Source organism: Pleurodeles waltl, chromosome 3_2, assembly GCF_031143425.1.
Source record: "Pleurodeles waltl isolate 20211129_DDA chromosome 3_2, aPleWal1.hap1.20221129, whole genome shotgun sequence".
Taxonomy (NCBI): Eukaryota; Metazoa; Chordata; class Amphibia; order Caudata; family Salamandridae; genus Pleurodeles; species Pleurodeles waltl.
In genome coordinates, this window is record NC_090441.1 from 13577670 (window position 1) to 13602674 (window position 25005).

Genomic DNA, 25005 nt, shown 5'->3' on the forward strand with positions numbered 1-25005 from the left:
AATGTATTTGGTGATTTTATTTCTGATGAAAAGCGGTCCTGTTCCATGTATTGCTTTGTGGGTGATACAAAGCAGCTTGAAGGTGGATCCTGCTTTGTGGGTGATACAAAGCAGCTTGAAGGTGGATCTTCTGGCAATGGGTAACCAATGTAGGACCCTCAAGGCAGGGGAGATGTGGGCTTGTGGCTTTACATGCAGGAGTAGTCTGCAGCAGATTTCAGAATCCGTTGTAGTCTTTTCATAATAGATAGAGATGATCCATGGTGGAGACCATTGGCGTAATCCAGTTTAGACAGTACAAGAGAGATAGTAGCCTGGACCTTGTGTGAAACTCCCAAGTGGGGGAAGATGCATTGCAGAGTTTTCATGGTGATGAAGCTTGATGTTGCTTATTTGTCCACTTTGGCATTGATTGTTAACTTGGAGTCCATCGTAATTCCAAGGTTTCTTACTTCCTTAGATTCTTTAGGAGGTGGTTCCAGATTGCCAGGCCAGGTACAGAGTCAGTCATATTTTTTTCCAGTTGCCACGTGTGAGTATTTACGTTTTAGAAGCATTCAGTTGACATGGTATGTCATCCACTCATCAACGGCTCTCAGGCAACAGAAGATTTGTGAGTTTCCAATGTCTTGAAGCTTTCCAGTTTAAGGAGTATTTGTGTGTCATCTGCATAGTTGTAACGTGAGCTGAAATTCAGTGATCATTGGCAGTAATGACTTCATGTAGATGTTGAAAAACATGGGTAAGGTGATTGGGCCTTGAGGGACCCCTGCGGAGATGTTCTGGTGAGGGGCCTACAGTCGACAGAAGAATTGGACTTTAGGATGAGACTCTATGCAGTTAACACCTGGATAACCCACGTTCCTCGATAAAGATGATCCTCAGAATGTTTAAAGTATACAGGGGATACTCCAGGGAAACATACAATTGCACCTGGGTTGATATGCCCATTTACAGTATTCCCATCAGTGTTCAAATACCTGGGCATATATATCATTAGAAAAGGAAATGAAAGTTAAAAACACAGTCTAAAAAATGATCCTATATGAATTTAAGAGGCATGAGGAGCACTGGCAGCGACTTAACCTGTGCCCCCACTGTGAAAAGCAACCCTCTTTTAAGATGATGTCCATGTCAAGATTAATTTAGCTCTTTCAAACAGCCCCTTCCTAAGCCCACATTACTACTTCTTAAAAATAGAAGAGATTGTACGCATGTTGCCCTGAAATAGAAGAAACCCAAGCATATAAATAAATATACTCACAGGGAAATATGTGATGGAGGTATAACACTTCCGGATATTCAGCAATATTACTGGGCATCGCTCTTGGGGGTGCTGAACTACTGAGCCTTTGCCATGCAGATAGAGTCTATATCTGACTGACTGGCAAATAGTGGAAAACAGGGATACTCTGTGCTGATTTATGGCAGAAAAATCTTAAAGTAACTGCCACAAATCATCTGCATGGTGGACTAGGCTTGGAGGAATGCATTATGGTCAGCAGGATGGGGTAAAATTACAGATGAAACCACACTCTTGGATAGCTACCACATAAGAGAAGTGGTGACACTGTTGGGTTCCAGTCACAGGACAGAATAGAAATATTAATGGTGGGGGACATATGGAAGAACTCTGAGATAAAGAAATAGGATTAATTATAAGAGGAATTTGGATTAGCCTAGGCACAGGTGTTTAGATGTCTCCAGGTCAGGCAAGTGGAGGAGTGGGTCCCTCCCCCGAGAAACTCGTACTCGTTTAAGCAATAAATGCTAACGCAGTATCAATCATATACAAGACCATCATTAACAGAGCTCCTGACTATATGTAGGAGAAGAGATAGATGGGAGTGAAATCTTGACAGCCTAGATGAAACAGAATAGAATGTGGCAATGCAGGCAACTAGAACGAATGCAGTAAAGGCAGGGTTTCACTTTATCCAGCTTAAATTGTTAAACAGAGTGTATTATACACGAGGTTGAGGATGCAGTATGAAATCAGCATTCCAACATAGTCTGCCAAAAGAAAAGAAAATAGTTTTGTTAGCCACATAAGTAACAAGGCGAAGAGGCCACTGGGGACACCACAATGGTAATACAATTCCCTGAAAGGAGGAGCCTTCATCAATGATAAAAAAGCATCTCTGTCATAGTCAAAAACGACCTTTGAGTGGAGGACCATTGGTAAATCAAACATGCAGTAGTATGTTAGAATAAAAGGGCATAAGGATGCAAAAAAGTGGCTTTCCAAGTTCTTACCTCATTGATGGAAGACAGGTGCTAGAAGGTAATATAAGTCTCACCGTTAGACGTCGATGTGTAAATTCCAATTTGGATCAGGGACATCCATGCCAAAATTTTAGACCAGGAAAGTACGCTATTTTGAAGAAAAAAAATAGGGGGCGGTGTATCTTCCCCATTGACGTCTATTGAAGCAGATGCAATTTCAAGCAGTAGACAGCTAAAATAAAGACTTTTTTTTTTATTCAGTCAGGTCAGTTGGTATGTATGATCAGGAGAGGTTAATGAAGTTCAGTCAATCAACAAAAACTTTCCGAAGGAATCAAGAGAGCCCCAAAAGGACAGAATGACTAAAGCATAAGAGGTAACTAATGGCTCAGAGTAATGATGAGGTAACAGGAAAACACCCCCACTGTAGATGCTCTCTGTGTCATGGAAGCAAAACAAAATTAAGGGCCCCACTGCCAAAAGGTACGTGTGCAGCTAGCAGATTCCATCAAATGAGCATGCGCTCATATATGCGACGTGGTTATCAAAATGTCCGCCGCATGCACTTCTTTGGGGTGGAAAGGTAATTGGAAAAAAGTGTCATTAAAAACATTGAACTGTCAGTGGCTTGGGCAATAATATAAAACGGAGAATTGTGGCAAAATTTAAATCCCGTCATTACCCGAACATAGTTCTGATGCAAGAGACATTTAGTGGGCAACAAATGCAGATTCCTTCACGGGGAGAATACACAATGGTGGCACATGCAGGATACACATCAGGCTCCAGGGGGTTGATATCTTGATAAATAAATATGTTCCTTTTCATGTTACACAGACATGGGTAACATCGGACGGCTGCCGGGCTGCCGTTGCGGGCACCTGGAATGGGTTCTCCCTAACCTTGGCAAACTGGTAGCTTCCGCCGGGGCTGCCAAAAGCCGGGCTGGAAAAAAATGGGTGAATGGCTGTTGACCATGCAGGATACTTTTACAGTTATAGGGGGAGACCTCAACTTGACAGCACAGTGAGACAAGGACAGCATAGCACAGACCCAAACTGTTCCCAAGATTGATACACGCCTAGCAACCTTAAGTTTGCTAGGGCTGGCCGACCTTTGGCAGGTCCAACACCCGGATCAAGAACAGTACTCGTATGCGGCCAGAGCCATGTGGTCATTATCAAGGTTAGACTAGCCCGTAGTTCCCTAGCAACAAATCAGCTGGTATGGTGGTACTTAATACCTGCCATGAGATATCTCAGACCACTCCCCCATGACCACAACATTCCAAACACAACAGGGGAGTTTGAGGATGGGATAGAGACTAGACCCATGGGAACTCACTGACAGGAACACTCGGAAATACCTAACAGAGGCATCTAAAAGCTACTTCGAAGACAACAGGGGTCGATGGACTCAGGCGGTGGTCTTGTGGGAAGTGTACAAGATGGTGGTTCGTGGGCAAGTGATCTCCCTCATGGCAGGGGAAAAAAAGTGGAGGGAGCAGGAGTTTCAGGACTTGGAGACAAAACTAGTGCAGGAGGAGGCAGAATACATAACTACCAAGACCAGAATTGGTGATTAAGGTCAAAAAGATCCGAGAGGACTGTAGAAGTCTGGAGCAGTAGGAAGCTAATACTTGCTATCAGGCAACAAAAAAAGTGTGGGTCTACGAGTATGGGAATAAGGCAGAGAAACTCCTGGCTGGTGAGAGGAGGGTCAGAAATGGATACACAGTCAGAGGGAGGGACTGAGTGATGGTGGAGGCACCATCAAGCAGTGCAGGAGATGGTGGCTCATCTGTGGGATTTGTACGGATTGCACACATCGTGTGATAAGAAGGAACAGCTGGACTTTGTCTGGGAACTCCCAATCCCCACTCTGGGTGAAGCAGCTCAGGAACCACTAGAAGCCAAGATATCAGACTCTGAGATAGTAGAGGCCCTGACCCACTTGAAGAGAGGGAAGGTACCAAATCCTAACATCTTCTTTTCTGAATTTTTTAAGCGCCTCCATGCTCAGATAGTACCCCATCTGGTGCAGTTGTTTAGAGAGCCAGACAGGTAGGGAAACAGCTGGACAACCTGCATCGGACCCTGACAGTGCCAATATATAAGGCAGGGAAGCCATAGGAGGACTGTATGTCCTACTGGCCTAAGTCACTGCTCAAATTGGAGGCGAAAATCGTAGCACGGGATCTCACGAGCTGCATGCTGCAAGCAGTAGAATCCCTAGTGGCAGCCAACCAGTCGGTCTTCATGCCACATAAGGCAATGTGACAAGCCCAGGCTCCTCTTCGGCTGCCTGGCCAGCAGAGAGAGAATTTTGGGAACTGGCGGTGCTTTTATCAAAAGACCCAGAAAAAACATTTGATTTAATGGCATGGCTTTACATAATGGTGGTACTAGAGAAAATTGAATTTGGCCAGAATTTTCTAGGTGGGTCAAACTACTGTGTCGGGACCCTTTGGTCAGGGTGAGGTGAATGGCACACTTTGGAGCAAAAACTGATAGGAAGGGGCAAGCAGCAAGGATGTCCACTATCCCCATTTCTGTTTGTGATGGCCCTCGAGACACTTGTGAGCCGGGTATGCAATGATGTGCTAATTTGGGGCCTGTGATGGGACCCGGATTGGGAGAAAGTAATCGCCCTATATGCTGATGACATCCTTTTATATCTGGCAGACCCGGGCCAGTTTCTCCCTCATATATGTGAAATACCATGGGTGTTTGGGGCGTACACAGGACTATGGATCAACTAAAGCAAATCGGTGGCCTATCCCCTGAAGGATGGGTGCCTCCCACACAGCGGACACCTGCTCGGAGCCAGCCGGCTTCAAGTACCTAGGTATTTAAATCATGATTGATCAGGAACAGTTTTTCCGTTAGAGCCTGAGTAGAATCCTGGAGGCATACAGACAGGACATAGGCCATTGGTGGAGCTTTCCACTGTCACTGCTGGGCAAGGCGCACTGTACAAAATGATATCTGCCCAAGTTCATTTACGTCCTCCAAACTGCATCCCATGCCGTTCCAGATAGGTTTTTCTGGCAGGTAGATGAGGCCACTCAAACAGTGCTCTGGGATGGGGGGGGGGGGCATGGACTTCCCTAGCAACGTTGAGGAAAACATGGGGCGGGGGACATAGCTCTGCCGTACCTGAGGCTGTACAACTGGGCAGCACAATTGGTAGTGGTAAATGATTGGGTGTTTTCAGACCAGCGCAGGCCATCCCTCCTGGCCAATAGAAGGACCTTAGACCCAATGGGCTATCGCCGTCACCTGTACTGCAGAGGGGTTATACGAGGGCACCCATCACAGACAGCAATAGTGGTGAACACCTGGAGAAGGGCAGTATGAATCACGTGGTGGCGAGGGAAGATAAATTCAATGACACCGCTAGGGGAGTCAGAGGCACTAAAAGATCTCCGGGAGATTGGGGGCCACAAAAAATGGGAAATGTTGGTTAACTCTGTGTTGGGGGATGTCTGGAAGAAAGGACAGTAAATCCCCTTTGCAGAGCTGCGGGCTGAGCATAATCTGCCAAGCAATTTGTACTCGCAATTCCTGCAGATGCAACATATCCTTACGAAGCATGCCACCCTCCATTGGAGGACCTGCTGGAGGAATACCCTCTTGAGTATAAGATACTGGTTTCTCCATTGCACAACCACGCCATCTCACTAGTCTACACAACACTTGTACCCTATTGTCTCCTCCCACTAGACTCACTGAGACACAGGTGGGAATGGGATTCTAGGCACATTGGAGGATAATGCGTGGGGAGAGGCCTGACACTACCCTTGTGAGGTGGTGATACAAGCGGGCTTCAGCCTCGTACAGTTAAAATTGTTACACAGAGCATAATATACAAGGGTAACCAGCCACAAAATGGGGCGTTGGAGAGTGACCTGTGCTTGAGGGGTTGCTGCAGGAATGCCCACCAATGAGGAGGTACTGGGAGAGAGTTGTGGAGAGGATAGCAGAAGTGACAGAGGTCTGGTTGCACCTCACTCCCCAGTTGGTCACGTTGGGTATATGAGGCGAGCAAATAGTGGACCAATACACATTGCTTTTCCGCAGCGCAGCCCTGGCGGTTACCCCAATGCACCCACAGTACAGGAATGGGCATTGAACCTTGACTGTTGCATGAGGGCAAAGACCTGGGTATACAAAGCCGTAGCTGCCCTCACAAATGTGAGAGAGTTGATGGGGGATTGATATTTATAACCAACACTTATCTGCAATCCGATGCTGTCTGTCTGGGTAAGTCTGTGTTGGGCAGGGGTCGAGGGGCTCGTATTTTGCATATGCTAATAAAAGATTTATTTAAAAATTTTCAAATGCAGGATATTGTTTTTAAATTTACCTACAATTGATTCGGTAAACTTGCTTATTGAAATGCAGAGGAAGTGCTTAAAATTGTGAAGATTATTAAAAATTGAAAATTAAGAATTCAAAAAATGGCCAAATGAAAAAAAGACTGACAGCCAAGGAAGGGGGTCAAGTGCATGTTCATATTGTTTAAAAATATATATATATATATCTTTTATTGCTTTTAACAAAGGAAATAGCTTGTAACAAATGTGATTACTAGATTAGTCCCAACAATGTATTCTTACCCCCCTCCCCCATCTTGCACTTTGTCCATCATCAAATAATCCTATTACAACAATTCTCTACTGTTAGGAGATTAACCAGTGTTCCATGGTGTTTTTATGTTGCGGGTTCTGATTCATTGTCGGAAGTGTTATCCTCTGATGTGGGAGCATCCATTGACTTTAGATTTTCCAGCAGGGAGTCCCAAGTGCATGTTCATATTGTGATGTGGAAAAGTGAATCAATTGCCCTTGACCCTGCTTCAGCAACACAAAAGGATGATGGACGGAGTGCTGAAACTTTTCAATTACTCACTCCCAGTCACAGATCTGGGTTTAATCCATCGTTCTTTTGCTCACCATGCCACCCCAGTTTGGACCCAGCCATATGCAAATCAGTCTTGACCCTGTTCCCCATGGGAACAGTCCAGCCTAACTGCCAGGCCAGGTTCTCCCTGGACAGGAAACAAGCACCCTGGGACCGTTTTTTTTTTTTTTTTTTATGTTTCAAAAACCTTTATTAAGTGCTTTAAGTAGGCGATACATAGGTTTTTAAAGAGTGGTACCTCTTCCCTTAGGAAGGGCAGTCCACTTCAACTTTGTTTCAAATCACATTTTAACAACACAGTCAGTTTACATATGAAATGAGTAGTAAAGGGGGTTTGGTTTCTTGGGGCAGTGTGGGGAGTTCAGTGGGAAGGAGGGGTTAGGGTTTACAGTTCTTCCTCCTTCTCACCCTCCTTGTTGTCCTTGTCTGTGTAATCTCTCAGCAGGTTGAGTACCTTTCGGCGGCACGCTTCCCTGCTCACCACCTCCCTGTTGGTCACCAGTCGGGTCCTGGCATACAAGAGGATGTCCTTTACGCAGCAGAGGATTCTCCAGCATCCTTGGATGGCCTCCACTGAGTGTGTCTTTGGAAACAGCCCATACAGCACCGAGTGGGGAGTGATGTTTGGGTATGGGATGTGGGCTTCCATTTCTTGTTTTAAGGCTCCCCGCAGTCTCTGGGCAAAAGGGCAGGCCCAGAACAGATGGTATGTAGTTTCCTCTGCAGGGCATCCCCTTGGGCATTCTCTGTGTGGGCACAGGCCCCTGCTGTGCATGAATGACCGGACTGGCAGTCCCCCTTTCACGGCCATCCATGCAATGTCTTTGTGTCTGTTGGTTAGGGATGGGGAGGATACATTTTCCCACACCCTTGTTGATGTAGCAGGTGGCAGGTCGCTCACTGGTTCTGTGGTGTCCATGGACCTGATTAGTCTGTGGATTGTCCTGGGCTTCCATAGGCTTGGTGTGACACATTTCAGCCCAAATTCCACCACAAACTTCTCAATCTCCTTGTAGTACCAGGGGAGGTCCCAGTTGAACATTGTTGCATTCTCCCACTTATCCCATCCCAGTCTTCTCCATACTGGGAGCAGGAAGAAGCGGAAGACCTTGTAAGCGGAGTGGTCCTTGTTCTCGTTCGTCAGGGTTATTCGGACGCAGCCACACACAAAGAAGGCTCTGAGGATTGTCGGGATGTCAGGGACTGCCTTCCCTCCCTTGCGATGCTCCTTGTGCATGACTGTCCTTTTCACCCTGTCCATCTTTGAGTGCCAAACAAAGTGGAAAACCATGCTGTTCACCGCCCGTGCTACGTTGGCCAGGAGTGGCCAGGCCTGTGTCACATACTGCAGCACTGGCAGTGCGTCGTTCCTGAGCACCAGAGCCTTTCCTTCAATGCTCAGGTGTCTCAAGCTCCAAAAGCCCAGTTTCTGCTTGACTTTGGCCAGGCGTTCGTTCCAGCTTTTCGCCGCCGCTCCTGGTCCCCCAAACCAGATACCGAGGATCTTTACCAGTCCTGCCTCAATGGGGAAAGGGAGAGGCTCGTTACATAGGTCCCAGCGGCCAAAAAGCTTTGCCTGTGATTTGCCCACGTTGATCTTTGCTCCTGATGCTTTGCCAACGTCCTTGCATGCCTCCAGCAGGGACTGGACCGATTTCCCATCCGTGCAGAAGAGGGCGACGTCGTCCATGTACAGCGAACACTTGACTTCTTTCTTTGCGTCTCCTGGTGTCGGGATCCCTCTGATGTTCGGGTTCTTCCTGATGTACTCCGCGAGTAGCTCTATAACCAAAACAAACAAAGAGGGCGAGAGCGGGCAGCCTTGTCTTACCCCAGACCTGATAGGAAAGGGGTCTGTTTTCCAACCATTTACCATGACTGAACTGAAAATGTCTGTATTCATTATTCTAACATAATTGCAGAAGCGCTCCCCCAGCCCAAAATCCATGAAGCATCCTGGGACCGGTTTCGGGGTTAAACCCCTCATCAGCCAGGCTAGCTTGAATCCAGTGGCATGGGAAGCATGTGACCCACGTCTGGGCATACCCTTCCCACTTAGGGCGACAAATGCAAAAAGAACAAGTGATGGACGGAATGCTGAACAATGTCAAACATTCACCCACAGTACAGAGATCTGGGCCTAAATCCATCGTTTTTTTGCTGCCCATGCCAGACTATGCAAATCAGTCTTGACCCTGTTCCCCACTGTGCCAACACTCTTGCCCCGCTCAACAAACCTTCCAACAGAGGTGCCAACAAGAGAGCCAGCTGTTTCACCTCGGACCTTCAAGCCTCCAAGCAAACCTGCTGAAAACTGGAGAGAAAGTGGCTCCTCGAACAGACACTGGACAACCATGCCGCCTTCAAGAACGCCATCCGCAATCACCATCACCTCATCAGATCTACCAAGAAAACCTCCTTCAAAGACCGCCTGGACAACAACGCACACAACAGCAAGGAGCTCTTCAACATCGTGAATGAACTCTCCAACTCCAGCTCCAGCACAAACGACATCCCACCTTCAAAAGGCCTGTGCAACTCCCTGACCACCTTCTTCCACCACAAGATCACAGACATCCATGACAGCTTCAACAGCTAGACCACCCCACCAATCACCGATTCCTCAGACTCTCCACCCACTTTCAGCTATGACCCCCTGCTCGTCTGGTCCAACGTGAACAAAGACGACACAATCAAAACCATGGGCACCATCCACTCTGGATCTCTGTCAGACCCATGCCCGCACCACTTCTTTAACAAAGCAAGCACCACCATCGCACCTCACCTCCGCAATGTCATCGACATCTCCTTCGAGACCGCGACCTACCCCGAGAGCTGGAAGCATGCAGAGATCAAACCCCTACTCAAGAAACCCATGGTGGACCGTGAGACCTCAAGAACTTCAGTCCCATCTCCCTGCTCCCATTCCCGGCCAAGGTCATTGAGAAGAATGTCAACAGACAACTGACCCACTACCTTGAAGAAAACAACATCCTGGACCCATCCCAGTCAGGGTTCCACAGCAACCACAGTACTGAAACCGCCCTCATCGCCACCATCGACGACATCAGGGCCCTGCATGACAACGGCGAAACCGCGGCCCTCATCCTCCTGGACCCTCGGCCGCCTTCGACACCGTCTGCCACAGCATCCTACGCATATGCCTCCACAACGCAGGGATCTGGGACAAAGCTCTGGCGTGGACCACCTCCTTCCGAAGCCAGAGCATCTGCATCCGCATCCCCCCTTTCCGCTCCGGAGCCTCCAAGATCATCTGCGGCGTTCACCAAGGTTCGTCCCTCAGCCCTACACTTTTCAACGTCTACATGGCTCCTCTCGCCCGCGTCGCCCGGCTGCACAACCTCAACATCATCGCCTACACCGACGACACCAAACTGATCCTCTCCCTCACCACCAAATCCAACCTCCACGAAGGAATGGAGGCCGCCGCTGAATGGATGAGGAACAGCAAACTGAAGTTGAACTCAGATAAGATGGAGGTCCTCATCCTTGGCGCCAACCCTTCAGCCTGGGACGACTCCTGGTGGCCAACCGCTCTGGGAGCAGCCCCAACACCCACCAACCACGCACACAACCTGGGCATCATCCTCGACTCAACACTCTCCATGACCAAGCAAGTCAGCGCCGTCTCGTCATCCTGCTTCAACACCCTCTGCATGCTCCGCAAGATCTACAGATGGATCCCCACAGATACAAGAAGAACAGTCACCCAAGCCCTCGTCAGCAGCAAACTTGACTACAGAAACACCCTCTACGCAGGAGCCCCGGCAAAACTCCTCAAATGACTGGCACGCATACAAAACGCCTCCGCACACCTGATCCTCGATGCCCACCGCCACAGCCACATCACTCGATCTTCTGAGAGGCCTACACTGGCTCCCCGTCAACAAAGAGATAACCTTCAAGCTCCTCACCCACGCACACAAGGTGCTCCACAACACCGGTCCAGCCTACCGCAACAGACGACTCACCTTCTACACCCCATCCCGCCAACTCCGCTCAGCCGACCTCACCCTTGCCACTGTCCCCCGCATCCGAAGAGCGACTACCGGAGGCAGATCCTTCTACCTCGCCGCCAAGACCTGGAACACCCTTCCCTTGCCCCTACGACAGACCGAAGACTTGCTGACTTTCAGGAAGCGGCTCAAAACCTGGCTATTTGAGCAGTAGCAGCACCCCCCCCTCAGCGCCTTGAGACCCTCACGGGTGGTAGTCCACTCTACAAATACAGACTGATTGATTGATTGATTGATTGAATTACAATACGGCACTATATCTGGAATACAGTAAAAGTACATAGGACGTTGCTGTTAAAAATGATAGCAATAACAATGCACTAAAGATGCCAACTTTTCCATAATTTGCTAGAGATACAAGTAGGACGACACTATGTCTTACAGTGTATAGTAATAGCTGTGATACAGAATGAAGCAGAAAATAATCAACAGAGTGTGCATATTATTTAAAATCTGACTCCGGATCGTATATAGTCGGTTGCACGATACATTAATCAAAATGTGTTCCCAGATTGCAGAAGACAATGCCTGGTATTTACAAAAAAAAATGATCTAAAACGATAAATTCTCGATTATACACAGATAGGGAAGACTGTAGGTCACCATTTTAGATACTGGCATGATACAAGTGCCAACATCATCATTGCAGATAAATAGATCATGTGGATATAATAGTGTTACACTCTTCCAGTGTGTTAAGTCCATTTGTAACACTGTGACACAAGTGCTCGATGGCATTCAGCTTTGTTCAGAAGCTTTAGTTAGTCGCCGCCTGTGTTGGTGTTACCATCGGTTGGATAAAATGCTAGCAGATATTGTTCGCTGAATGATTATGTTAAATAAAACAAGACACCAGAGAGTGGACAAGCCCTTACAGTTGATTCTGCAGCGATAATGGCATAAGCTAGGTTTTCATTTTTAGGTTGAGCAAGCAAGTGCTTTGATCTTTTGTAAGTATTGTGGGGTTTTAACCATGCCCACCTCATACCCATCACTTTCATTCGTTTCTGGGCTTTTCTTTCAAAAATCCTTTATCATCATTGTAAAATGCTTTATGTTTGTCCCTCCTTGGGGAGGTTTTGTTACCGCCTTGCAGACTGGCCCTGTTACATGGATAATTGCACGATTGCTGATATGTTTGACTGTGAGTGAACTTCTTTTTCCTTTTCTCTCCTTCGCACTCATGCTTATGGAACCCATGGCACTTTCAACTAGCTAGCTTATGTCAACTAATGTTTTACTTTTCATTTTTATGGTATGTTATGTTCTTATGTTATAGTATGGTAGGCTATATCATGTTATAGTATTGTACGTTATTGTGTGGTATGTTGTGTGATGTTATGTAGTTGTATGATGTGTTGTATGTTGCTGTGTTGTTAAAGCTATGTTGTGCTTTGTTGTATTAAGTTCTGTTGTATTACAGTGTATTTTTCTGATATGTTGTGTTGACATGTCACATTACGTTTTCTAAAAATTAATTTGGCTCCCATAGTGACTGTAATAGCGAGCTGTGTCGGCTTCAGAGAGTGCGCTTTTTAAATCAGGGCTCTAAAAAATCTACTCAACCACTTGCTATGGAGTTATTTTTTATTAGGTCGAGCTATTTTTAGAAACTACTGCACCCTTCTGGCAGTGGACAAAGAACAGGTGTTCTGTTCAGACAGAAACTGAATTAGCAATTAAGAAGCCTTTAAATCTACTTCTTGTCACATTTGCTCTGTGTTTAGAGACAGAGTTCAAAAGTCAGTTTGTCTTCTTGCAATGCAAATACATTACCTTGTGACTGCAGAGTTCCAGGATTTTTTAAGGTGAACTGTCTGACCTGTGTGAAATTAAAGGCTGTGGGTATCAGGTCTTTCCTAACATACATTTATATAACTAAGTCAACTTAACCATTTCAAAATATATTTCAGTAGTAACTGTGAAAGAACATTTTTTGTACTTGAGTGATGAAAAATATATTTTAATAGGATGGAAAAAAGTCAGAACACTTTACTTGGTGTTGTGCAAATTATATATATATTTTTCTAAACCTAATTTTCACAGAATAGTGTTAATACACTATATAGTTTTATCAGTAAAGCTGCAAGTTAGTGGGAATGTTTTTGGACATTTCTTGGAAATTTACTGTCTGTAAATGACAGTGCGCTACCACTTCATGCTTTAGTAATATACTTATTAAAAGTGAGTGTTTAAACAAACTGAGAAACACTCCTGCCCTGATGGCAAAGCTATAAGTAATCTAAGGGGCAAGTCATGCATGTATCATGTGTACCGTATCTGTGGGCTAGATTTATTATACATGGAACAAACGTTTAGTGTATTTAATCAAACAAAAGAGGAGTTTTTTTACAGCAGAAATGCTGAACTCGCATATTTGAAGGTGCAATCATATGAGAGAGTGAAGAAAAAGGCGACTCATAAAATACAATATTTGCATAGGATCACACAATTTGAGACCCGTTTCCAGGTCCAATGCATTACAGGTAGGTCAAGTACATTGTTCAAGCTACTTGACCTGCAGGTCTAGTAACATTTTTATGATTTTTCAAGGCCTGTAAGTGTGTTCACAGAGTGTCTCTGACGTGACGGCAGATGCACCACTGTGTGCACGTGCCGTTAGTAAATGGTGAGCAGTGCTCAAGCGGCTGTCAGTTAAGGAGGAGATTGTCACAGGTCATGCACCACAATTTGCAAGAAAGACGAACGCATTGGCTAGAAAAGAATGCCGAGCAATGAAACCAGTGTAAACCCCTCCCCCCGAGTATCTCCCATCGTTTTATTCCTCACCCGTCCCCATCTCATGTTCTTTGCTCACTCACACTCCTGCCCCACCTCTCTCACACATAGCCCCTCCATCAAATCTTCCTTCACTTTGTCGCTCCCTCTCTTTCCCACACACCCTTTCTCTTGCACTCTTTTACCTCATAACCTATCTCTTCTTTTTACTGTCTTCCCCTTTCTATCACTCTACCCTAAACAGGAGTTTTTGCTCCTCTTATTTCTCTTTCTTCCCCCACACTTACTTTCTATTTCTTGTTACTTGCTATATAAACCAGAAAACTACTACATAATGACCGTAATTTTCTTTTAATGTGCACATGCATGCACTCTTTTATATATACATCAATATATATTCATACCCATTCCAATCCATACACATACATAAAACAGTCAGTTTGCCATTGTGTAAACAGCATTGACATTTCACTTCATGTCTGTCCTGATGGAAAGAGACCTGCATGTTACATTGACTGGAGCCAGGCCTGCCCGAGGCCATCCATGTTACACTGACTTCAGACAGGCCTGGGGTCCTCCATGTTACCTTGCGGCTGAGCCTGTTGTCTCTGTGGCCCTGCGTGTTACACTGGCTGCAGAGCCTACCCTCTCTGGGACCATCCATGTCTCACTGGCTGCAGAGCCCATCCTCTCTGGGGCTATCCCTGTACCACTGGCTGCAGAGCCTGTCCTCTCTGTGGCCAGCCATGTCCCAATGGCTGCAGAGCCCGTCCTCTCTGGGGCCAGCCATGTCCCACTGGCTGCAGAGCCTGTCCTCTCTGGGGCCAGCCATGTCCCACTGTCTGCAGAACCTGTCCTCTCTGGGGCTATCCCTGTACCATTGGTTGCAGAGCCTGTCCTCTCTGGGGCCAGCCAGCAGACCATATGCTCTCTGGGGCCATCCGTGTTACAAATTACACTGGCCTCCTAGTGTAACTCTTCGTGGTCGTCCATGGTGCACTGACTGCTGAGCTTCACCTGCCCTGTGCCCTCCATGTTGCATCGACCGCAGAGTGAGGCCTGCCTGAGGCCATGCATGTTACACTGGCTGCAGACTGCGGCCTCTCGGGCTCCCTGCAGGGTAGGGCTGGGGCCATCCATGTTACACTGGCTGCAGACTGCAACGTCTCAGGCTCTCTGCAGGGTAGGCATGGAGTCTCCTTATTACACTGGCTGCAGACTGCAACATCTCAGGCTCTCTGCAGGGTAGGCCTGGGGTCTCCTTTTTACACTGATTGCAGACTGGGGCATCTCAGGTTTCCTGCAGGGCAGGCCTGGGGTCCTCCTTGTTACACTGGTTGCAGACTGCAGCATCTCAGGTTTCCTGCAGGGCAGGCCTGGGGTCCTCCTTGTTACATTGGTTGCAGAGTCTGTTGTCTCTGTGGCCCTACGTGTTACACTGGCTGCACAGTGTCACCTGTCTGCGGCACGCCACATTACACTGGCTGCAGTGTGTGGTGTCAATGGGGCTGCAGACTCTCTGGGGTCCTCCATTTTACAAAGTGTCGTCTCTCTGGGTCCTCATATTTCAACAGCTGTAGTTTCACCTTTCCGCTCCTCTTCACATGGGCTGGAGAATGTCATCTCTCGGGGTCCCCCTCATTTCAAACATGGACCTACCACACGCTAATCAGCTTTGGCTCCTCCGCTGACAACTCCCCCACAACCCCCCCCCCCCCCCCTCCCCCGAAAAAAAAGTACAGTAAAGTCTGACGCCACGCTATGCCCCCTCACAATGGGAACATAAACAACCCCAGACATGTCTCACACCTGGCAGCCCTCATCAGCAAGGTGCAGTTTGAGTTCCCATGGCACAGTGGGATATGGGACTGACATCTGCACATCCTGTTCATTGTAAGAATTAAACACGATTCCTACTCAAAACTTGTGAGGAGAAGGGTATACATTGCAGTCTCCTATATATATGAACTGAATCCACTAACCGTTGCTGGGCGAACACCTAGTGGACTCAATCTCTGATTCAAAGACTGTTAATTTTTTTGTTAATAAACTCTTTTCGACTCTGATTGGTGTCCCGGCTGATTTCTTTGCCACTTCTGCTCAGAGCGCTCCATGACCTATGTCTGGGCAAACACACGGTTGCGCACACCCACGCCCCTTAGAATGATGCACTGAAAACCCCCCAAAAAAGTGATGGGTGAAATGCTTGTTCTGTATGGTTTTACATACACCCATAACTTTAGTTAAGAGCCGGAAAAGTAAAAATACGGCTCATAAAGTGAAGAAAAGTAACCTGTGTTATGTGGACTTGACACAGACGTATTCGTAGTACAGTGTTACCATTTTCTGGGTTCGTTTTTCGAGTCGTCCTTCTTCACCATAATTCCTGTTTCGAGTTACCGTTGTTTCCTAACCGATAAGGACACGGACTGTCTTTACCTAAATTCCGCTTAACCCGCTCTACTATTTTTTTCCCTCCCATCGGGTGTAGTTTTTGTTTATTTTGGTACAACTATTGGCTTATACTGGTACTTTCTTGCAACTTGTGAATGAATTTTGCCTCTGGTTTCCGGTGCCCGCCTACATTGTGCACACTGGTTACTTTGCTTTTCTTCACTTTATGACCAGTATTTTTACTTTTCCGGCTCTTAACTAATATTATCTCTTGAGTTACATATACATTAAATATAATTGTTTACTGCAAGCTTTGAACTTGTAAATCTCCCTTATTTTAATTTTAAAACTTTTTTAGGCTTATCATGGTCTTGTTCCACAGTATACTTTATGAAAACCAACTGGTATTCTGTCTCTGAGATTATAACTGCTATTACTACGGATCCCACACTTCTATTACTCCATTTCCATTTTGGACTCCAGGGATTATCTGTGACCATGACCATTGTCTGCAAATTGCCTGCTTTGTGGGTATGTTCTGTTATAATAGTTCTGTGTAATTTTGGCTCTCCCCTTTTTGTTTTACTTCCAACTTCACTTTTGGGGGCACTTAGAAATGTTATTAAAACAAATAAGCATTCACTATTTTCTAAAATATCGGCATTTTTAGCATCCACAAACTTAATGGAAATAACCTTGCACACTCATAGCACTTTGAACACAGGGGAGCACAAATATCAATGTTATCTTTTTCTTCGCTGCCCACCCTTTTTCTCTCTTAAAATATTAAATCTTTACTCTGTTAATATTGAGGTAAAACGCCTGTTATTGCTTTCAACATCCTTATTGTCATCCTTTATTTCCATTTAATCGATCTACAGCCTTGAAAAAGTCAAATGCGACGAAACACGTGTCGGATGTTTTGGATGTACCAGACTGTTTGGATATATCATTGTCTGTGCAAGAATAAACCTCAACTGACTAATTAACAAATTCTGAACTTTGAACTTATTTTTCCACTTTGGATGATACGATTTGGACTACTGTGGTGTGCCCTGGTATATATTTAATACATACATAACTTTACAAAACATCAAATGGCATACATTAAATTGAAGAACTGTTAGATAAATGTCTCTAAGTTGGTTTAATTGGTCAAGGAATGCATTATTTGCTGTTTTCAATGATATTTACACATCTGCTGCAGCAATAATGACCAATGGTATACAGAAGGATACGTTCAGAGTTGTTATGAGGAAATCTTGCTCCCAATGTATCCCTTCAATCCTTTTTAGAAAGTTGTACTGCTACTGCAATGGGTATTTAGCTCCAGTACAAAAAATAGCAGAAGTGATCTAGATAAATGGCGGTTTTCTCCAACAAGCTATAATGAGAGGAAACTATGGCCCGGCCCAGTGGTTTCTCTAAACTCTTATGTACTTTAGATAACAGGTAAAATACCTGGTAATACAGAATCGTCATTCCCAAGTCAAGTATGCCTTTGTCCCTCCATTCACTTTGGAAGATCAAGATATATTTCAATGGTAACATTGTACACTCTCAAGTTTATCCTTTTCCTATATTTTATGCCCTGTTCGTATTTATCCATGGAAACATCTAGGTTTTTCATACGACTATCACACTGTTCAGCCCCTATTATACCAGTAATCCCTTCTCTTAGCTGTTAGTTAATTTTGTGTCCTATTCAAATCAATTTTGGCATATTTAATAAGCAGTTCCATCATCTTCATGCAGGTGCCCTTCAGTAGGGACAGCCACTCCCCCAAAAAGCCTGAGACTGGGTTATCATTCGTGAGTGCCACAAATGATACACAGTCTGTGGGGGACCCAGTTAACATCAATGTATTTCTCAACTGAAGTCACTCACCACCTTTTCCTGGCTTATGGCCCTGCATCCTACTTTCTTCTGGCAAGTTATTAAGACAAGAAAAGAAAACATTTCTTACTCCCTGTAATCTTTCTAGTGGACATTCTGTATACTTGTAGAGTCCTCACCTGTTGAATAATTCCAGTCAGACTGGAGCCAGGAAAATTAAAATCTCTATGACATTGGTAAGGGGCACTGACTTTGTATTGACACGAGAAGTTATGTTGGGAGACATCACCGAAGCCATTTTGCTCCAAACCTGGCTTGACAACGTTTCATGTTTCCAAGCCTTTGACGCAAACAGACGGAGAAACATTGATTAGATAACGTGAAGTACAAAACGTTTAATTGGATCTTTATTAAAATATCCTTGTACTTACATCCATCAGATGGGTGAGATCGGTGAGGAATCTGCAGGTAGCTAGCATGCCCACCAGAACAAGTGTTACTGAAGTAAAGTAACTTTTTCTTCTGATAGGTACTTCTACCTGCAGATTCCTCACCGGTTGAATATATCCCCCAGCACTACCTTGGCTGGAGATGGTTAAATAAGGAAGTCGTGTAACACATACCTGGCAAAGTGCCCATCTCTATGCATCTCAGAGCCTAAGCCGTAATGTTTGACGAAAGGCTGTAGGATCACTCATGTCACCTCATTGCAGATGTCTGCAATTGGAATTCCTCTTGCGAGTGCAGGAGATGAAGACTTGGCTCTGGTGGAGTGAGCTACAATTCCTTTTTGATAAGTGCATAGCACATTTTGATACAAAGGAATAATCTAGCATTTTGAGTACCACCTTTCCTTTTCAACTTCCACTGTAACTGACAAAGAGTTGGTCATCTAATCTGATGTCTCCAGTGTGGTCAAGGTAAAAAATTGTCTGCCCGCCTAGAGTCCAGGTGATGCAGCCATTCCTCCTCCTTTTTGGGATAGGGTGGGTGACAGAAGAATGGGAAGGTAATGGACTGACCCAGGTGGAAGGGAGTAATCACCTTTGGAAGGAAAGCAGTCCATGTTTGCAACACCACCTTGTCAGGGATTATGTCCATAAATCGTGAAAGGGCTCTCCAGGCCTGCAACTCTTTGACCAGTTTTGCAGAAGTAATGGCCACTGAAATAAACATTTGCAATGCAACAGGTCTCACATTACGCGGAGTTAGAGCTATTAGCGTTGTAAACTCCTAACCGGACTTTTCTTGCCACATTAAATGAAAGAAAAAAAAAATGCGTGCGATCGTGCCGTGTAAAAAAGAGTGCGATCGTGCTGCGAACTAAAGAGAAAAAGTAGTCCAGAAACCGTATGGAAAACATGGAGCCTCGTATTTTTCCAGTAGTTTACTGGTGCTCTTGAGGAGGGATAAACATCGGAAAAGGCATGACGTATGCATGCCTTTCACGAATGAAAACATTTAAAAAGGCAAGCCCACAAAGGGTATGGGTGGAAACAAGTGATGCAGCTGAAAGTTCCACCTCAACTGAAACATTCCCCCCAAGGATGCCCTCAACAGATAGTGGAGGGTAAAGAACTGCTGGTACTGAGCATTTTCCAAGGAGGGCGAACAAGTCCACCTGAGGAGTGCACATCCACGAAGTGTCCTGGGAGACCACATTGGTATCCAACCGACCTCACCCATGTTGAAACTACTGCCTGCAGAGACAACTGCAAGGCCATCCTGTGCCAACTTAGGAGGCTACAGGAAGCCAGCAAATCTAGAAGGTACAAACACGTCAAGAATGGAAGTATTACGCTTTCCATAGAGGATTGAACCATCTTTTAGATGTGAGGGATCCTGTGGGGAAAGGCATGGAGAGGAGACGTTTGGAGAGCTACAGGTGAGATATGGGTCTGTTTGCTGAAAAGGAAGGGTTGAGCAGCCAAGTTGTCGATGACTGCAGATGGCATGACACCACTCCAGCAACTCACTCTTTAGCTGCCAGTCGTCCAGGTATGGGATTGGAATACCATACCATCTGAGTTGTGCCACAATCACCACCATCACCTCGCTGAAGACTCAAGGTACTGATGTTGATCCAAACAGGAGTACTGCATATTAGTAATGAGTGGAACCCACTAAAAAACACAGGCACTTTTGAAGTGACTGCAGAATCGAGATGTGGAAGTATGCATCCTGCGCTGTCCAGTTCCCCGCTTCCAACGCCAACAGGATCTGAACTAGGGTCACCTTCTGTAACTTCTCCTTCCTTTAGTAGAGGTTCAGGGCCCTGAGGCTTAGGATCAAATGCAGACTGCCATTTTTCTTGGGAACAACAAAGTACAGTTAATAGCATTCATGCCCAATCTCCTGCTCTGGCATTCATTCCACCAGTCCTTCAGAAGGAGCACTGCTAGTTCTTCCTGCAAGATGGAAAGATTGCATTTGAATGGGGAGGTTCAGAGGGTAGGGGCTCCCGGTAGCAATGGTAGGGTACACCCCATTTCTATTATCTGAAGAACCCACTGGTCCAAGATAATTCCCTTCCAGGGTTCTTTAATGGAGAACAACTGGCCTCCCACAGGCTCCTGGCCTGCTGGCAGAAGCAAACTAGGCGTGCTATCCCTGTGGTGCTGGAGAGGAAAAAGAGCAGGAGGATGAGGAGGCTGCTGGGTGGAGGCATCCACATCTGTTACCTCTGCCTCTGTACTGTCTAACCAAAAGGTTTGGGGGCTGATATGCCTGTGTGTGACCAGACTGTCGCTGGTGAAGCTGAACTCTTGAGAATCCTCACAAGTAATTAAGTTGTCAATAATCGTGATGCGGTTCAGGGTGTTGAAGGCCTAAAAATCTGGCCATAGCCACTTAAATCACCCCAAAGTTGAATCTGCTTTATCGCCAAATCGGTAGGTCAAAAGGTAGGCCCATAAGGGTGGCCTGCACATCCATGGAGAATCCCGACATGAGAAGATAAGCATGGTGACAAACTATGAAGACCTTGTAGCACAGGCCTCCAAGTCCGCAGTGTCACAGCTGGACTTGATGATAGGGTGCGAAGAATTCTGGCCATCTTTGATGACCTACATGAAATGTGTCTTAATATCATCACGTCAGGGCGCTGGAAGGAGGACCAGTTGGGTCATGTCCAATAGGGCTTGAGTATACCTTGCTCGGAGGCAAGTGGCACTCAAAGATTGTAATGCCATACTTCCACCTGAGAAAACTTCCTTGCCTTAAGCCACCAGAAAGTTGGATTTGCTTTCTCACAGTGTTGTAGGAAAAGTCCTCAACTCTTGTCTCGAAGAACAAGAAGCCTGAATAACTAGGTTCTCCGGAGATGGGTGAGTGCACAGGAAGGGTGGATTGTTTGGTGCTGGACGATAGTACCTTGCCCCAATATGTTCACTGTCATCATGGAAGCAGGCTTCTCCCATGCTGCCAGGACTGGTTCCAAGAAGGCATTAATAAAAGAGGCCAATGGCTCTGAGGTATGTGGTAAAGCAAGGTGGACCTCCATGAAGACATGAGTCCTGGTGTCAATGTAGGGAAGTGACAAGTCTAGCACCTTTGCCACTTTTTTTCACTACTGTGTGGAAGGATGCAATGTCCAGGGGTGGAGACCTCAAAGGGAACTCCATTTCAATTCCTGGGGAGCTTATCAAGACCACAGGCTAAGGAGATGCCAACAAAGTCAGATAGTTGCTTAGAGGTTCCCCCTTCCGAAATAAGTTGAGGGGATCAGAGTCACAGCCGAACAGCCCATGAATCGTTTGTACATAGGACATGCCTTCATGGTGGTGTGCCTGTTCCTTTAAAAGTCTTTGGGCTTCTCTTCCAGATTGGTGTTGTGGTGCTGATTCTGCAACCGGGGGGGGGGGGGGGGGATGAAGCTGCATCAGTAGCATAGAGTATGGCAGAGGTGGCATCTATGGCCTCGGAAGCAGAACCCACCCCAGTGCCATTGGTAGGGGCGGGGCAGAGTATCTTAACGGGCGTGAGGCAGAGTACGGGACTGACAGCAAGAGGTGGAGATGTGGCTCTGAACGGATCAGTGGCAAAAGGCATAAACCTAGGCAGGCCGTATGGCCTGATGGAACACAAAGGCGCAAAAGAAGGAACTGTTGCTCATGTTAAGTTGCTGAATATAGTGCTGAGAAACACTGCTGGAATCATAGACGTCAATTAACCAAACATTCCAGGGGTAGTGAAAGTGACATCAAGTGACATTTCATCTTTATTTTCACTCACACATATATCCTTACATAAACACACATTCACTCATACACACACTCTTTTACATAGGCATGCACACAAGATACATTTAAGTGTTTTTTTTACTTACCTCAGCTACCAAGGAGGGTCATATCCCAACTAACTGTACTTCATTTTATATTACACGAATAGTGACTAATATATGATTCACTATTAGTGTAATTAAAATGAAAAGAAAAAAAAAAACTGCAAACAAGGAAGTGGCGCCCTAAGCCACGTCCATATGGACGAACTGCCCCTGTGCTCCTGGCACTGATTTTGCCACCTCTGAGGCCAGACGTCGCAGAGACAGCGCCAGGGGTCATAAGGGGCAATCTGGGGGTCGCCGCTGCGACCCCTAAATGACATCCAAGGCTGGAATACTGGTGCCCAAAGATGTAGGAATGCCGCTTTTTGTCACCGTGAACGATTTGGCCTCCCGCTCTTTAATTGCCTTGATGTGCATGCTGAAGCAGGACTGCCATGATCTGAATTGATAGAGTCCGACCCCAAATATCGAAGTCAAATAAATCGCAGTCCCTACAAAGCTTGAAGGCTTCATGCCTTGGAGGAAGACATAGCACTGCACTTCAATTTTTTAATGTGTTAAGAATTTTCAAACACTCTCGGAGAGCTCCAGATGTGTGTCGAAGGAATGGAAAAAAGGGAACAGACATCGTTGCTCCGATGTCACTTCTGGCATCGATACAAAGCCAGCGCCTCCCTAACAGCATCGAAGAGCTTTGAAGTTTTCTGGATCCAGTCTGATATGGGTGATTATGCAACAGGCGAGGCATCTGGAGCTAAAAATATCCACCAGAAAACGTTAATACTATGGAAACTCTGACCTATTAGTACACAGAGGCAACCACCGCTGTGTCTGCATATATACATGCATACTCCTGCCATCTAGTGTTGGGCTGGGCGTTTGCAGTTTGTTTTTCTTAGAACAAATGTTTCAAGTCATGAGGTATATGGTGACCCCTCTATTGGTTAGCAGTGTGCAAGGGCACTGACTCCATGTTAGATTCGTTTTTGCACAGCAGGTAAGAGTAATAATGATGTGAGCGAACAGAGCATGATGAACATGAGAACTGTAAAAGGAATGCTGTTAATAGAAAAAAGGAAAAATCTGATCAGAGCCACAAGCTTCCAAGGAGGAGGGCGGGTGCATGTGAAGCACTACAAACAGATGCTTACAGGGTAACATTTTCTGTTTGTAGCATGTGTTGCTCTAGATACACATGCATAGAATGTAAAGCAGTATCCCCTACAAGTGGTGGGTTGCGTGTAGATGATGCAGATGTCTGAAATGAAATCCTTTTTTTTCTTTTTTAAACATAATTTTATTGATTTTTTTGCTTTACCTTGATACAACAGACAAAGTATCACTACACATCCATCATAAATGTAGGCAATCGGCGTAATTCCAGACCTGCAGGTGTGTCTGCATATTGGTGTATCGTTTAACATTAATGAAGAACTACAAAACCTCGCCCCCCCTGCTTCCGTCATTAAGTGTATGAGATAAGCCATCTATGTTGCAAGTGTCATTGATCCTCCGGGAGTACATCTACCAGAAGGGAGGGCCAACATATGTAGTCTACTCAAGGACAACCCCCCTCTACATGAGTCACCTGAGAATGGGTGCGACTAAATAACAATCCCAGGGTTCGCAGTGTATGCAAGCCTCAGGTTTCTATTCTCTCTTCTCACAGCATCTCTAGGGTTCGCTGTTCACCACAGTGAAACTAGTCCTGTGGCTCATTCTGAGCCCTGAACGCTTCCAATAATATGTCCCATTCCAGAGATATCGGTTTCTTTCTCATCCCTCTATATTCCTCTCTCCTAAGAGCTGCACTTTCAGCCTGTCCCCAGCGTAATACTTCCTCCTTCCACGACTGTATGGTTAGGGGCCTGGGTAGACTTGCAGCACCTCATCAGCAGTCGTTTTGCCGAGAGCAAAGCCAGATCCATGAAGCGTGTCGTTACCTTAGCACCTTGTGGGTTAGAGTGTAACCCCAGGAGGAAAAAAGCAGGCACCAGTTTCACTGCCACCTTCGTGGTCTCTATCAAAGTGGCTCCTATGGTAGCCCAATACTGTGTGAGGGACAGGCATGCACAGAGCATATGGAGAAGATCGGCATCATTGGCATGACAGAGAGGACATTGCACTGTTGTTGACTGAGACATCCTATTGAGCCTGTGCGGAATGAGGTAGCACAATGCAAAACGTAAAATTGTATCAGTTTAAATCTAGTATTACTCGATACCTTTTTAGCATGCTCTAATATGAAAGTCCACTCTTAAACAGCAATATCTCTACCTATATCAGTTGCCCATTTAGTTTTCAGCGCATCCAAGGATGTGTGAATATGTGCTCGGAGCCCTCTGTATAGCCATCTAATCAGATGTCTGCCGTGCCCCATTTTGTGCAGTGCTTGAAGGGCTTCATGTGCGTCTGGTTCAGCTCCCTGTGGTGCCCAGTGATTGTGTACATAGGACAGTATTTTAGCATGGGTCAAAAAAAAGGGCTTTAGACAAACCATGTACTTGCACAAAGGTCGAGTGTGGCATTAATATGCCATCCTCGAAGAGGCCTCAGTGTACG